The sequence below is a fragment of the Salvelinus namaycush genome, chromosome 7, assembly GCF_016432855.1.
Source record: "Salvelinus namaycush isolate Seneca chromosome 7, SaNama_1.0, whole genome shotgun sequence".
Classification (NCBI taxonomy): Eukaryota; Metazoa; Chordata; class Actinopteri; order Salmoniformes; family Salmonidae; genus Salvelinus; species Salvelinus namaycush.
In genome coordinates, this window is record NC_052313.1 from 39,454,187 (window position 1) to 39,469,353 (window position 15,167).

The following is a 15,167-nucleotide window of genomic DNA, read 5'->3' on the forward strand; positions in this document are numbered from 1 at the left end:
AACATATAGTTGATCATATTAAAAAACATAGGTCGTGTCTATATAGAAAAATACAATTTCGAACAGTCGATTAGTCGAAATAACAGATGACTCTTGGTCGACCAAGCGTTTTATTAGTCGTGGATAGCCCTAATTAAATACCTTCAAATAAAGCTGACAGTCCACACTTTAACCTCATAGTTATTGTATCATTTCAAAGAGCCAAAATAACAATGTCACTGTCCCAAAACTTTGAGCTCGCTGTCAACTTCTTCCGTGACAACACTGTTGATCACCGTTTCTTCCCCATCAACGTCATCAGAAGACTCTACAATGAAAATGTTTTTATCTAAATCAGGGATTTCCTCGTCGTCTGATTCATTTTCAGAGTCAGAGTGACTCTCTGACTCTGAAAATGAATCAGACGAATGAATCAGTCCTCCAGAAAGTAGTACATCTCAACTTTTTCCCACTGACCTGATAAATTCTGGGCAGCAATGTTATTGAGAGCAGTATCAACATAGTTGCCGTTCTCCATGGCTAACGTTATATCTTTAGAAAAAACTTATCCACGCATAACGAGCAGCTCATTTTATAGACACAAGATGCTACACCTCAGACCAATCCAAATTCATCTCTCAGCATGTCCAGCCCACTCATTATCTCAGCCCATCATGGCTAGCAGGAAGGTTCCTGACTTTTTCTTTGGCTAAACCAACTACGCTCTTAATTTAACAACTTTACACGTATTTACAGATGACATAAAAGTTTATTATTAAGGCACATGAAAGTTCACGTGTTTTGATCAAATATTTTTTACATTCAAACGGCTCTCCTGTGAAGTCGTGACTTGCGACATCCGATTCAGGAACTAGGCGTGTCTTTCTATGAAAGAACCAGGTAAGAATAATGTCAGATGTGACCTTTCACTATTAATACTTTTTTATTTTTAGAATCAGAGGCAAATGTATTTGTTACATACTATACTAGGCCACAGTATAATTCAAAATCAAATATGCCTTAAAGGGAAAATTCAGGATTTTGGCACCGAAGCCCTTTATCTACTTCCCCAGAGTAAGATGAACGTGCGGATACCATTTTTACATCTCTGCATGCAGTTTGAAGGAAGTTGCTAACTAGCATTAGTGCAATTGCTAACTAGCGTTATCGCAATGACTGGAAGTCTATAGTATCTACAGTACCATTCATAGACTTCGAGTCATTGTGCTAACGCTAGTTAGCATTGGCTCGCAAAATTACCTTTAAATTCCTTCATAACTGGAAGGAGAGACATTTTCTTCTTTTTTTACGGATAGCCATGGGCACACTCCAACACCCTTTACAAAACAAAGCATGTGTGTGTTTAGTGAGTCAGCTAGATCAGAGGCAGTAGGGATGACCAGGAATGTTCTCTTGATAAGTTGGTGAAATGGACCATTTCCTGTTACATTCAAAATGTAACAAGTATTTTTGGGAGTCAGTGAAAATGTATGGAGTAAAAAGTACATCATTTTCTTTAGGAATGTAGTGAAGTAAAAGGAAAAGTTTTCAAAAATATAAATAGTAAAGTGCAGATACCCCAAAAAACAACTTTAGTAGTACTTTAAAGTATTCTTACTTAAGTACCTTACACCACTGGCCACATGTAATACAGTGTAGGGTGAATTTGCTGATCTTGGGTCAGTTGAGCATTTTCCCGACTAATGCTTAAAGTTAGGATTGTGTAATGCAGTTCTGCATTTCCTTACCAGTTGTTTATATTTTTTTTCTACGTTTTTATTTGGCTCAGAAAACACTTTTTGTTCCTAAATCATGGCAAATTCTGAATCATCATCATCATCGCTTAGAAGCCAAGTATTTCTCAATTTCCTGGCATGAGAAATTCCCACAAATCTATGTGTTATTTGAATAACTGTCTGGGTTACAGTGTGAGTGGGGGCAAAGTTTATTGTAATGGAATTTTGCTAAAAGATTAAAACAAAATGGCAACAGTGTCTTCATTCAATGTATTATGACCCCGTATCAGGGTTAGATAGATAAAGCAGAAAGGCATTTATCATATCAGGTTACCAGTGTAATATCTTATTGCCCTACTCTAACACTTCTTTCCTGGTTCAGAAAATACAAAGAACACAGCTAAGATACCTGGTAGCCTACATATCATGGAGAATGCCCTGGAAATCAGGTTACTTGAGCGAGATAGAGCTCATTCAGCCATATGATATAGCACGGCTTAGCCCTAGCATATTACTGAGCCCCGTGTTTGTACTGTAGCCTGGCCTAAGATAGCCTATATACTGTGCATGTGCTACAAAAGGGGTGGCAGGTAGCCTAGTGTTTAGAGCGTTGTACTAGTAACCGAAAGGTTACAAGATCGAATCCCCAAGCTGACAAGGTAAAAATCTGTCAAGTCAGTTAAGAACAAATTCTTATTTACAATGGACGGCCTACTCTGGACAAACCCGCACAATGCTGGGCCAATTGTGCGCCGCCCTATGAGACTCCCAATAACGGCCAGATGTGATACAGCCTGCAAAGGGCACCTATTGGTAGATTGCTTTAAAAAATAAAATTAAAATAAAGAAAATGTTTTAACCTGACATTGAATAGCCCTTTGACCATGGTGAAGTTATTAATTACAATTTGGATGATGTATCAATACACCTAGTCACTACAAAGATAGAGGCGTCCTTCCTTAACTCAGTTGCCAGAGAGGAAGGAAACCGCTCAGGGATTTCACCATGAGGCCAATGGTGACTTTAAAACAGTTAGAGTTGAATGGCTGTGATAAGAGAAAAATGAGGAAGGAGCAACAACATTTTAGCTACTCCACAACACTAACCTAATTGACAGGGTGACAAGGAAGAAGCCTGTACCGAATAACAAGACACTAAAGTAATGCTGTAATTAGATATTTATGCATTTCATTTTCAATAAATTTGCAAACATTTCTAAAAACTTGTTCTTACTGTCATTATGGGGTAAAAGACAAAAGCAAATATGTTATCAATTTTGAATTCAGACCAACACAATAAAATGTGGAATAAGTCAAGGGGTACAAATAGCTTTGAGGCTAGCCTAGCGGACACACCTCCAGGAAAGAGTGCTGATGAGGACGAGTGGAGGGACAGTTGGTGCGCAGATAGGTAGGGCCATGCGACACCCTTGTTGTGACCTGCACAGATCAGTCCTGTACGCCCCCGCCCAGCTCTCTCTTGGTGCTTTCAGGACAAAGTGATGTGCACAGTGCTCAACAGTCAAGCTTTTTTGACTTTCATCTACAAAATAAAAAATGATCCCACTGGGTACACTGAAATGTGCAACCTTTAAAAACTGTCGTCTATCGCTCTGTCCCTTGAAGAGGCAGGCAAAACCATGCCATCCAGTAAAAGTGCAATGTTTTACCAAAGAGCAGCTAGCCTAACCAGCCAGGAAAGGAGATTTAAGAGCAGACCAGAGATTTGTGGGGACTGGGGAAAGCTCCATGTTACGACTAGACCTTCATGGATTACAGTTACGAAAGCCAGCTGGCCAGGCATTATCTTGGCCATCTCCTAATTTGAATGAGAGCAGGCCAGTGCAGGGTTCTCTCAAGTAAAAGTCATTAGCTTGACGTCTGAATACCACCCACGTATCCTATTAGCTGTGTATGTGGTGTTAGTCTCTCCTGGATGTTGTCAACCTGAGAGAAAGGCATAGTCTACACTTTGCATCGTTTCCATTTTACAGACGACCTTATTAAAGCACCAGCTAGCTGTTAAACAGCAGGTCTATAACAACCAAGCAAATGAATACCTGCTCTTTTGAATTTATTACAATGCAGAGATGGCAATCCACTATATATTTGCATATGGCCAAGAGGAACACGAGTAGGCTACATTTTCCATGACAGCAAAGAGTGCACGTGTGCTTCAGTGTAATGAAAGCGAAAATGTCCATCTCCAGTTGGTTGTGGAAAAACAAGAGTAAGTGTTGTTTTTTATGATCAGGCTAGTTAAAAACGATTTCTGTCGTGTTTACCATCCTAATAATAATGGTTCTAAAAAGCATATTTGATGAAGGCATTTTGTTCTGAATTTCCATATGGTCAACTGCCGTATCGTGCAATCCGTTTGCTGAAAATTCTACATAAAAATATAGGTCTAGGATACTTATTTGAGCTGCAGATTTCTCTTTAAAAAATCTTCTTAAATTCACAAATTAAAATACATTCACATCACATGGGAACGTATTTAAATAAGCTTAACTTGTATATCACAATTTCCTGGAAGTCTACAAAAATATCTTAGCAATGCATATTTTCGAAGCTTAACTCGAAGCTCAACGAAGCCTACTATTCAAATATTAGGCTAGGATAAATGGATGGAAATTAAAAGTATGCCATCCTGCAAATTGATATTGGCATTGGCTCCTGGAGCTTCAAATTATCAAATGTCATTAGCGTAAGGAGAAATGAGAGACACTAGCTAAGCAGAGGTTAGTGGACTAAGCTAAGCAGGGCTACTGGGAAGAAGCAAAGCAGAGAACATTTAACAAAGTCAGCAGAAATGTGGGCCTCATATCCTAATAGCCTTAACTAAAACTCGGTGACCGCAATGGTCATCTCATGCCACTGACACGGGGAACTGGCCTATAGGATATTTAACCAATCCCCTGCCCTGATTAGCCCATCTACAGGTCAATATATATCTGATAACCAATGAGAGGGCTGGATTTGAAGTGTATGTAGCCTATAACAGACAGAAGACCCATTTACTGTGACTGTCAATGACTTTCCAGAATCGAGTACACAAAAGATGGGGTTGCAACTGTGCATTCACACAAAAGTTACTCAGGAAGAAATGCTGTGACACTATTATATCATCCAACTTCAGATGATCCTCTAATAGCCTGTCTGTCTTTTTAAATTGAGCATTTAGCTAAATTAAAACACTCCCCGGTAGTTCTGGAAGAGAAAACCCTTAAAAACACTAAAAACAACTCAACTGTCAAGCTATGACTCATGACCAACTAGCAGGCTAATTCTCAAATTGCTTCCAATGTGGCCTGTTCATTTTAAAGTAGAATTATCCTTTCACTGAAAAGCCATGCTAATGTGAGAGCCAAATGATTCAGCTTTCTTTTCCATCCATCACAGCAAACACACAAAATCAGTGCTTGGACATAAAGAGCTTATTTTGAAGGTAACGTAGATTGTTGTTATTGTTTAAAAGGTCTGGAGGGGGAAAAATTGTTAAAAGCTCCCAATCCTTTAAAAAGGCATGGCTAATTACCTTTCTGTGTCAGCAGTGACAACTCACTTGTGAATCAATTTAGGGAGGGAGTTGCTCAGGCTTGCAGCCCTGGCCTTCCTAATGAAGAGCCATTGCATGTGACGTTACTGTTTTTTGTTGTTTATTTTTGTAACTTCCATTTCAGAAAACACCCACTTCGTCCTCCACTTCCCCCCACGACTGCCAACTGTTAGTTAGACAGACACCTTTCTAGTGTTTCCAGCTCGTTTCCAGGCCGCACCGGTCAACATTTACAGCTCCCTCCCATAATAGCACAGTACAGAGCAGTGGATAAAGAGCTTACTGTGGAGTGTGGCTGTGGACCTCCTCTGTGATAAAAGACATGGGACCTCCTTAAAATAGTAAGAAGCCCAAGCAAGGCTAATTAGGGAGCCAGCCCTCAGCTCTGTTTCATGTCCACCTCCAGTACAAGAGAAAAATATTGTATCTACGCCTATGAACTGCATTGAAAGTGAAACTCTTTTCTGACATAAAAGGAAAGTTTGAAACAGCCTATGGAGCGGGCTACAAATAAATCATACACATCTTTCTTTCTCTGGCTAGTCCACGTGTTCTGAACTTCATGGAGAGAGAAGTCTGCATAATTTTTCTGCATCATGAAGGGAAGGGAGAGGCACTGTCTGTCTGTGGTAGTTAGTTTCCCTAGTAATCAACAAGTCCCAACACAAGCACGAGAAATTCAAGCGGCTGTAACCAGCAAAGTGTTTGTTATACTGTACCAGCGAGCTGCCCTCACCCATTTGTGCTCCCCCTCTCTGTAGCTCCCTCTCCCACACACTCTCTCTCTTTCCTCCCTACCCACCCAGGATGGTATGCACCATACTGCAGCAAACTACTTTTAAAAAATAGATCAGAGAGACGTTCTTCCCACCTCGTTTTTTGCTGAGTCCTGTATAGCTCGGTCGTGCCTCTCTCTTTAAGCCACAGCATAGATAGAGACACCAGGTGCAGCTGCTATGCCTCGGAGTAGTTCCCCTGCTTCAGCGTCTGGAGCTAATGACCATGTGAACTGTTGTCATTCCCTGGGAGGAGCTGCCGAGCGCTGCAGCAGCCAGAGTCCCATGCCTAGACAGAGATGTTTTTTTCTCTTTCTCTCAGCCACGGAGGGGAGGGGAGCGAAGCAGGCAGGAAGCAGAGCAGTGTCTGCTCAACTATCTGGCTGAAACGCTTACAGCCATCCCCCACAGCCAGCCCCTTCCTGCCCACCCGCCTCCAGCCAGGTCTGCCCACTCCCTGCTCGGGCCAATAGGAAAAGGGATATCAGGTCACAGCTCTTTTCTGGTTGGTTCGCAGGGTACTGACTGGCAGGCAGAACTCTGAACTACCAAATGACACAGACACTGCTGGATCTTAAAGGTATTTCCCCAATTTCATGCCCAGCTCAACTTTTACACGCCATCCCCTTTTGGCCATTCCACAAAGGACACAACATGTAGGCTACTAGGCAACCAACATGAAAACATCACATCCTCCTCTGTATCACTATAGGAAAAACAAAAACACAGTTTATATAATAAATCTGAAATTATCTGATGTAGAGCATAAGCTCTCCCCACCTGCACTGTAACATGACATATGCTTAGCAGCATCCCCTCAGGAAAGAGAACACTGTCTCTCCTCTTCTCCCCACTCCACCCTGGTGACGACACAAACAGCAGCCTATTTAGTATCACGTGAGATGTTGTGGATGGAGCAGCGGCAGCACAGAACTGATGAGTCAGAGCCCCGGCTTCATGATTTTTCGAATCCAATACAACACAACAGCTCTATTTGCTCCAATTCTCTATCCAACTCTCCCTCTTTTTATCTCGCTCACCCTCTCCCTGTCTGTGTTGAGCTCCCACTCCTATACATGGACAGCAGATTATGTGGTAGCCTGAGTGCTTCATCAACATCAATGAGGCTAGAAATGCTCTTTCCAGTCCACTGCCAAATAAACCTGATAACCCTCAAGGCTAGCTAGGACAATAACACCTAGTGCTCTAAATATGTGATATGGTGTGACTATCTTCCTAAACAAAGTTAATTGTGTACCCTACCTCAACAGTTGACAGACTAAAACATTTATGTTAGCGCCATCCACCAATGTCACCTTTGCATGCGACCCACCCATAGACCGTAATAGGGGGCCCAACTTAGAGTCGTATTCATTAGTGCACATCGTAGCAAAACGTTTTGCAAACGAAAACATAAACAGGCGTTTTTTATTGGACAAATTCAGGTAGGTCCCTCCTTGTTTCAGCTTGTTTGCTTCTGTTTGGTTTTAGTGAATAACCCCCAGGTGATATAGAATCAGTTGGTGCTCTACTCTCATCCCTATGCTGAGGGGGGGGGGGGGGGGGGGGGGGGGCTGGAAATGCTTTGAACAGACAGCAAACTCACTTTACAGCACTAGAAAGTGCTTCAGACAGAGGTGGAGGGGAGATGACTGCAGGAAAACAACTGGAAAATATAGCCTAGGAGGCTATTGGGGAGCAAGTGGTCCTAAACAAAGTCCAATATTCTACCTAAATTTCAAGACTGTAAAAGATCACTGCAATAATCCCATTACACTTAACACACTCAAAGTATGGAGGTCAGTTCAACGTTTTTTGGGAAGGTCCAAACTAACCTCTGCTCTTACCCCAATTCTTAACAACCCAGATTTTGGTCCAGGATTGCTGGATGCTGGCTTTAACTGTTGGCTTAATAAGGGCATACCGACTAAATACACTTATTTGCTTATAAGATTTTATTGTCATTTGAGCAGATGGTTGAGAAATATCAACTCCCAAAGCAGGACTTTTTCCACTTCCTACAAGTAAGACATTATATTCTGAAGAGCACCACCTTAATTGGTAACCCTGATATGCCTGTCATTGAAAGAATGCTTTTTTTCCCCACAAAGGAAAATGTCTGTAAGTCTGTGTTATGATGCTTTAAGGTCCTTATCTGCTGTCGACACACAGAGGGTGAAACAAGTGTGGGAGAAAGAATTGTCTGTTACTATTGACGAAGAGATGTGGGAGGACATTTGGAGATATGCAAAAACAATATCTATGTAATCGTACTAGAGCAATCCAATTAAGAATAATACACAGATTGCATATATCCCCAAATCGCAGACATGCTTTTAGCCCCTCTTCCTCTTCTCCTCAGTGTCTTAAATGCAAAACTGATACATGCACCCTAACACATTGTTTATGGTCATGTACCAAAATACAAAGATACTGGTCTGTCGTTCTGCAAGATATTGAAAAAATCCTAGGGGTTGATCTAGAATTGGACCCAGTTTCTTTACTGTTAGGTCTCCCTAGTAGCCATGTTACTTCTGGGGGTAAGAGGAGGCTTTACAACATCCTTACCTTCGCAGCGAGGAAAAACATCATTTTACAGTGGATTAGTGATAAGGTTCCTTCTATTAAAGATTGGCAAAAGATACTATTTGAATAGGTGCCACTGGAATATCTGACATGTACATTGCATTCTAAAACAGATCAGTTCTACAAAGTATGGGAACCTTATCTAAATTACCTAGAACCTGAGGTATCAGCTATTATTCTGCAAGGATCCTCTTAGAATGGTGGTGATCTATGCATTTCAGAATTACACTGTACGTTCCATGTGTGGAACCTAACTTCTTGGTTAAAACTGAGCTTTTTTGTTGAATTTCTGTTTGTATGTTTGTTTAAAATGTATGTATTGAGAAACGCAATGATGGGGATGGGTGAGAGAATCGCCGAGCGGGGTGAGGAAGATGGTGTATGTATGTATGTATGTATGCATGCATGTATGTATATGTGTGTATATATATATGCAGGTATGTGTAAGTGAGTACTGTTTTTTTGCTTCGTCTTTGTTGTATCTCTCAATATGGGTGAAAATTATAAAATTCCAATAAGAAATACTGTTACAAAAAAAAGATTTTAATAAAGAAAATAATAGAAACCAGTGAAAGATCAATGATAGGCTGCTGCCTTCCTGTTGTTGGCTGTAATTGAATATCAAAAGGCAGGAGTTGTGTTTCACTTTGAACCCCCTGGATGGACTTTCTGCTGACCAATGAATACTTGACTGAGTAAAATGTACAGAACACTATATAATAGTGTGAAATGAGATAGGCTTACCCTCCATCCGAATGCAGCTATGTAACATCTTTCAGATGACTGACAATACAAAGAGGCTCCATCTTGTTGAATTGTTTATTTGCCCCTGCAATGTTGCAGAGCTTCAAGTCTCAATCAGCAGTGGGTTTCCATGGCTACCGAAGATGATGGACAAAACAGATCCACGGATAGACCCAATATCATCTGTGAATCTCATCAACAGTTCTTTGCAATGCATATTCATTTCAGGATCTCTCTTTTTGTAAGACACACAATAACCTGCTACTTGAAGGCTTTACCATTAACTTCTAAAGTCCTAGCAATTGTCCAGAACATTGAGCAAAATAACATTTGTTAACCTGATTCAAGAACTAAAAATCAGGCCTAGGCTTATTTGAGTCTAGTTGAGTCTGAAATCTGTATTCTGCTCTGCAAACGGTAGCCTGTCTGCAGTGCACACATGAACATCAGAGCATGGAATAAAACAATTATGAGTCACATCCATTGCCTAACTGTTTATTGAGCCTTACTAAATCATCCTCGATCAGCATCAATCATCCTTGGTACATTAACACACAAGCATAGCCTATTGACCTTCACTCACACTAGAAGAAAATTGTGAGTGAGTGAGTTTTTGTATTTCTAAGTCATAAAATATGTTATATGTCAAAGTTAAATAACCTACATTATGTTTACTTAACCTACAATATGATGCATGTACTGTTACTGCGGGTGATAATGTCTACAACACACTGTCATTTGGATCTAGAGGTACTCAACCTATCCTAGTAACGTTAATTCATGGATTACTCTTCTCTCCCCCTTTAAAATTGGACCAAGATGTGGCCATGGAATTTATTTTAGGTAACTAGCTAGTTTGCATCGGCTTTGGTATGGCAACATTGGCTTGCCAAAGCCAACTAGTTAGTTAGGTACACCGACTATCAAGTCAATAACAACATTAATAACGTTAATGACACTGACTGCCACCTGAAGCGTGACAGCTCGATAACATGTTCGCGTGCCGTGAAGTTAGGAAACCGTTCTAGCCAATAGTTGGAAACGACCTCGTGGGGGGAATTTATTGCTTGCTGACAACATTGGCTAACTGAAGCAATAGTTTCTACAAAATCTGTCAACTCACTTTGAAAGCCTACGAGATGCTAGCTAGTTAACGTTAGCATTCCTGTTGAAGTAGCTGCGGCAAAACGAACTAACGTTAGCTCGCGCTGGTATAATAACATAGCAACCACATTCACATAGCCAAGCACAAGGTGATGAAGTAAACAAACTGGCTAGTTAACAGGTAACTAAACACAATCGTAACAACCCAAGTAAGAATTTAGCTAGCTAGCTGGCTACCTGCTTACCTGTCGCATCCAGATGTACTTGTCACCGCGCGCAGGCAAGAGACTTCCAACGGCCCACGCGGAACTACTCTCATGAAAGGTAATATCGAGTTGCAAACATTCTGGTCGGAAATTAAAAATAGAAAATCGTTAAGGCAGAAATTACTTTTTCTCACCACTAACTACTTTACAGTAAGGCTATCGTGTTGCACAAGCAACAAGCTATTTTGCAGTTCAGTCACAGCCAGAAGGGGTAACCCAGACACGTCACGTGGATTATAAAACTGAAGCATCCGTTTAGAACGTTTTCTCTCCACCAAATATGGTAGTGAGAGGAAGTCCAGTGGAAGTTGGAGATGATAGAACGAGGTGAAATTGGGCCAACATTCTTCTAATTTTCTCATCGATGAAACATCTGATCTCAAAAAAAATCTGTTTCCAAAACTATAATCTGTTACGAACACAGTGCACTAAGTTTTATAGACTTGACGCTTTGCCAAGGTTTAAAATTGCATTGTTTAGAACGAGTGGAGGTCGAATTGAGTTTGTGCACACGCGCACTTTACAGAGGAGGCGTTCCCTAACGGAAATATGCAAATCTATGCTACAACGCGCGAATGGAATTTCGCTAGCTCTCGCTTGGATTTGCCCACCTCCTTGCTTGTTCTGCCCCCTATGCTTCATTTGCTCCCACTGTAAACGACACAAATGAACTATCTTAGGTTACTTATAAATATCTTTGGTTCAGGGATTGCCAAAGGATGGTAAAGAAGGATGCACTTGACTACAGGGGGGTAGTGATATAATTATGCATTGTGTGTATTAACACTCAAAAGTTTGTAGTAATTCTAATTTTCAAAATGTCAATTGAATTTGTTGTCCAACTTGCACGTTGAAATGTTTAGATAAATATCACCGTCATCCTACCAATAGCTGTACTTGGTATGGTCCAAAAGGAACGTCAGCAGCACACGGAAGGGCAAGGGATCCGCTGTTGCCTAAGAAACAACTGTGAATCTCCTGGGACAAAATATGTAGCTAGCTAGCTACAGATTTCAATAAACAAGAAGCTCTTTCAGTGCCACTGAGATTGATATTCAGGATTTTTGCAATTAATTTAATATTCTTAATTTCGTATTGTAGTGTGGTTAATCGACACTGAGCTCAACATTGATAAATAAATAAATAAAAATAACAGCCCATCATCTCTGCAAAACTATAGGTGTCGATTAGTTATTAAAAAGATGGTGGTTATCAGAGCACTTTTATTTTTTCATTCTTTTTTAAATTTCTGTACAATTTATTGAATGAGATTCTATTTCTGTGTTGAGTATATTTTATTTGACACACACAGGCTACACACAATCACACGCACACACACACAGTCGTTTATTTGCCATTTTCAAGTATTAAGTAATACATACATTGGAATGTTTTGTTGGAGCTCTCTCACATATAGGACAGTACATACTAATACAGTAAAAAGATCATAAAAAGAACATCAATTTAAAAAGTGCTTTGTGGTAAGATCATTAAAAACAGTTCAGTCATGCTAAAAATAGCTCAGGTTAACCATTTAATTAGGAATTGGAATACTAGAACGGACATGAACCTTGTTATTTAATTTTCTTTAACTAGGCAAGTCAGTTAAGAACAAATTCTTATTTACAATGACCGCCTACCCCGGCCAAACCCGGACAACGCTGGGCCAATTGTGTGCCACCCTATGGGACTCCCACGGCAGGATGTGATGCAGCCTGGATGCTGCATCACATAAACAAAAATGTAGAAAACAAAAATGTTGACATTTATGGTCTGTTTACATATATTGTAGAGGCTATTTATACAGAACATCTGTATTAAACCCCTATAAACTGTATTTATAATTATATTACAATATTTTAGGTTGACAAATATTCTATTACACAATTTCTGATCTATCACATGCCTTACATTTATTTTCATGCAAAGTAAAATCAGGATTAAACCTCTACTTTCATTCATTCCAATATAGACCAATATTGCTGCCATTTTAACTGCATTCTGGTACTGTGTTCTGGGGTTTATGACAAAGTCCCTAAGATCTCTATGGGTTTAACACACACACACACACACACACACACACACACACACACACACACACACACACACACACACACACACACACACACATACACACACACACACACACACACACACACACACACACACACACACACTAAGGTCTCACTAAAAATGGACACCTCTGTCACCTTCATAGAGTAGCTCCTCTTCTATTAAATCAGCATATTCCTCATGCTCAGATGCTCTGCAGAAGCTCCCACTTGTTATGATATTTTGCAATGTTGCCAAAACTGGATTTAGCATCCATCTGCCACACAAACACTTCTGCCCTCAGCAAGTAGCACAAGTCAGGGAGGACCATGTAAAAAATATTCATGGAATGAGCAGGGCATGGATTTGGCTCTTCTGAGTCCTACCCACGCCATGCCTATGGCCTATTGAGTGAATGAACAATGAGCCAGCTAGCGCTAGCATGCACTGTGCTCAAGACCAAAGGGCCAGCATAGTGAAATGTGTGTGAATGCTAGCCTAGCACATGATCAGCAGCAGATGAAGGGGGAACATTGACTCATCTTTAGGGATTGTCAAGGTCATCCTTTACAACTGTATAGTAAAGGCATGCTTTTTATGGTTAAGGAAATATAATTAATTATATGGGCAAAACACTGAACATTTGTCCATTTAAAAAGGTTATGGAATTGTAGCCGACGGCGACAGTAAAATGTCCCATGCGGGTCTCAAACCCAGGTCTCCCAGTCTGATAGAAAACTTACTAACTGTTCCAATAAGGTTAACACACTTGGGGGAGATCACAATTATCTTACCTAGATAAGGATCGCTACACTATCCCCTCCATTCAGGAGAGTACGTCCCCACATTTCCCTATACCAAGTCCTCCACATACAAGCCCCTCTGATGGCCGCAAGGCCACCAAATCCCACTTCTGACACCAATGTAGTAAATGGCGCACGCGTAATGCCATTGAAAACTATGTGAGGGACCTATGACAATATTTTAAGTCTTACACAATGTCTGCTCTTTATTTGATGTGTAAACAAAATTGGAAAAATCCTTTTGAGAGACAGTCATAAGCTGCTTATCAGGCCTGTGATATTGCTTGGCAGACATCTTGTATTGTCCTGAGCATCTTGTCAAAGTTATCTTTGTTATGTTGTTGTCAGTTTGGATTAATTGGCGATACATCGCTATTCGGTTATCAAGCATATCTTAGATAATTAGGCACCACAGCAAGTGACCACAGCAAGTGACCGTCTCTGCCATTTACAGTTTTTAACAATCACTTTGGCACTAATTTCAGAACCTTGTGGCCATTTTTCAAAACTCTAGACACAAAACTCAAAACGGTCATCACTTGTAACACAGGCTGTCCAATGTTCAAAACATTGCATTGTGCATTCATATCTTTAAAGAAACCTTGCACTTGCAGAATCATCGGTTCAATTAACTCATTTATCATGAAATACCATAGGAACGTTCATTTAGATCACCCACACACAAGATACCGATAGTTTCACTGTGTAGTTGTTCATACAATCATTAAATATTGTAGTACAAAATATGTGACACATGTTTCATTATGCTACTACACGTAAATACATCACTGTAAAATGACTAGTAGAGAGAATACTACAGACACAGTGGAATCATTGAACAAAATATGACATTTATTGATGAAATACAATACAATCACAACATAGGTTTCTTTGAATCAAAGCAAAAATAATTAGCTACAAAAAAAGAAAAAAATACAGTAAAACGTCAACTTCAGTGTTCCTGACCTGGCTTACTGTAAAAAGCAAAACAAAGGATTGATTTCTGTACTTCTATATTTCCATCAATCCTGTCTTGTGGATTTGGCCACAGGTTCTCATCCACATCACAATGGATGTTTCCATTAGCCAAACATCTTGGGAAGAATCTTCGGGCATGGCGAATCCAGGCCTGACACTGATCTGCCGTGATGTCATTGCATGCGTCATCCATGGCCTGGAGAAGGGCGGCTTGTTCATGAGGGCGCCTATCATATACCTTCCACCTCCATGTGTAGAAAAATTCCTCAATCGGGTTAAGGAAAGGAGAGTATGGGGGTAAGTACAGGGTGGTAAATTGTGGTTGGGCCTGAAACCATGCTTGCACCATATGAGCATGGTGGAACCTGACATTATCCCACACAATGACATAGGTCATGCCATCAGCTCTACAGACCTGATTTAGCTCATCAAAGAAGATTACATTCGACCAGCAAATCATGTGGCTGCCTGCAACTCAATATATAGAGTATATAGAGTAGAGAGCTTTAGATGTTGTTCGACCAAACATTAGAACAGGCAAGATGAGTAGTCTAAGCAACTTTGACCGTGGTATGATTGTTGATG

The 15,167-nt window shown here is 40.4% G+C and overlaps 1 protein-coding gene across 5 annotated transcripts in view; it reads right to left on the reverse strand.

The window, feature by feature from the left end:
- Positions 1-10,954, reverse strand: part of LOC120051218 (muscleblind-like protein 2a) — a 78,864-nt gene extending 67,910 nt beyond the window's left edge. For all 5 annotated transcript variants that reach the window (XM_038997959.1, XM_038997957.1, XM_038997958.1 and 2 more), the window contains exon 1: positions 10,729-10,954. The gene's annotated coding sequence lies outside the window, so the exon portion shown is untranslated. The remainder of the gene's footprint in view (positions 1-10,728) is intronic.
- Positions 10,955-15,167: the final 4,213 nt, after the last annotated feature.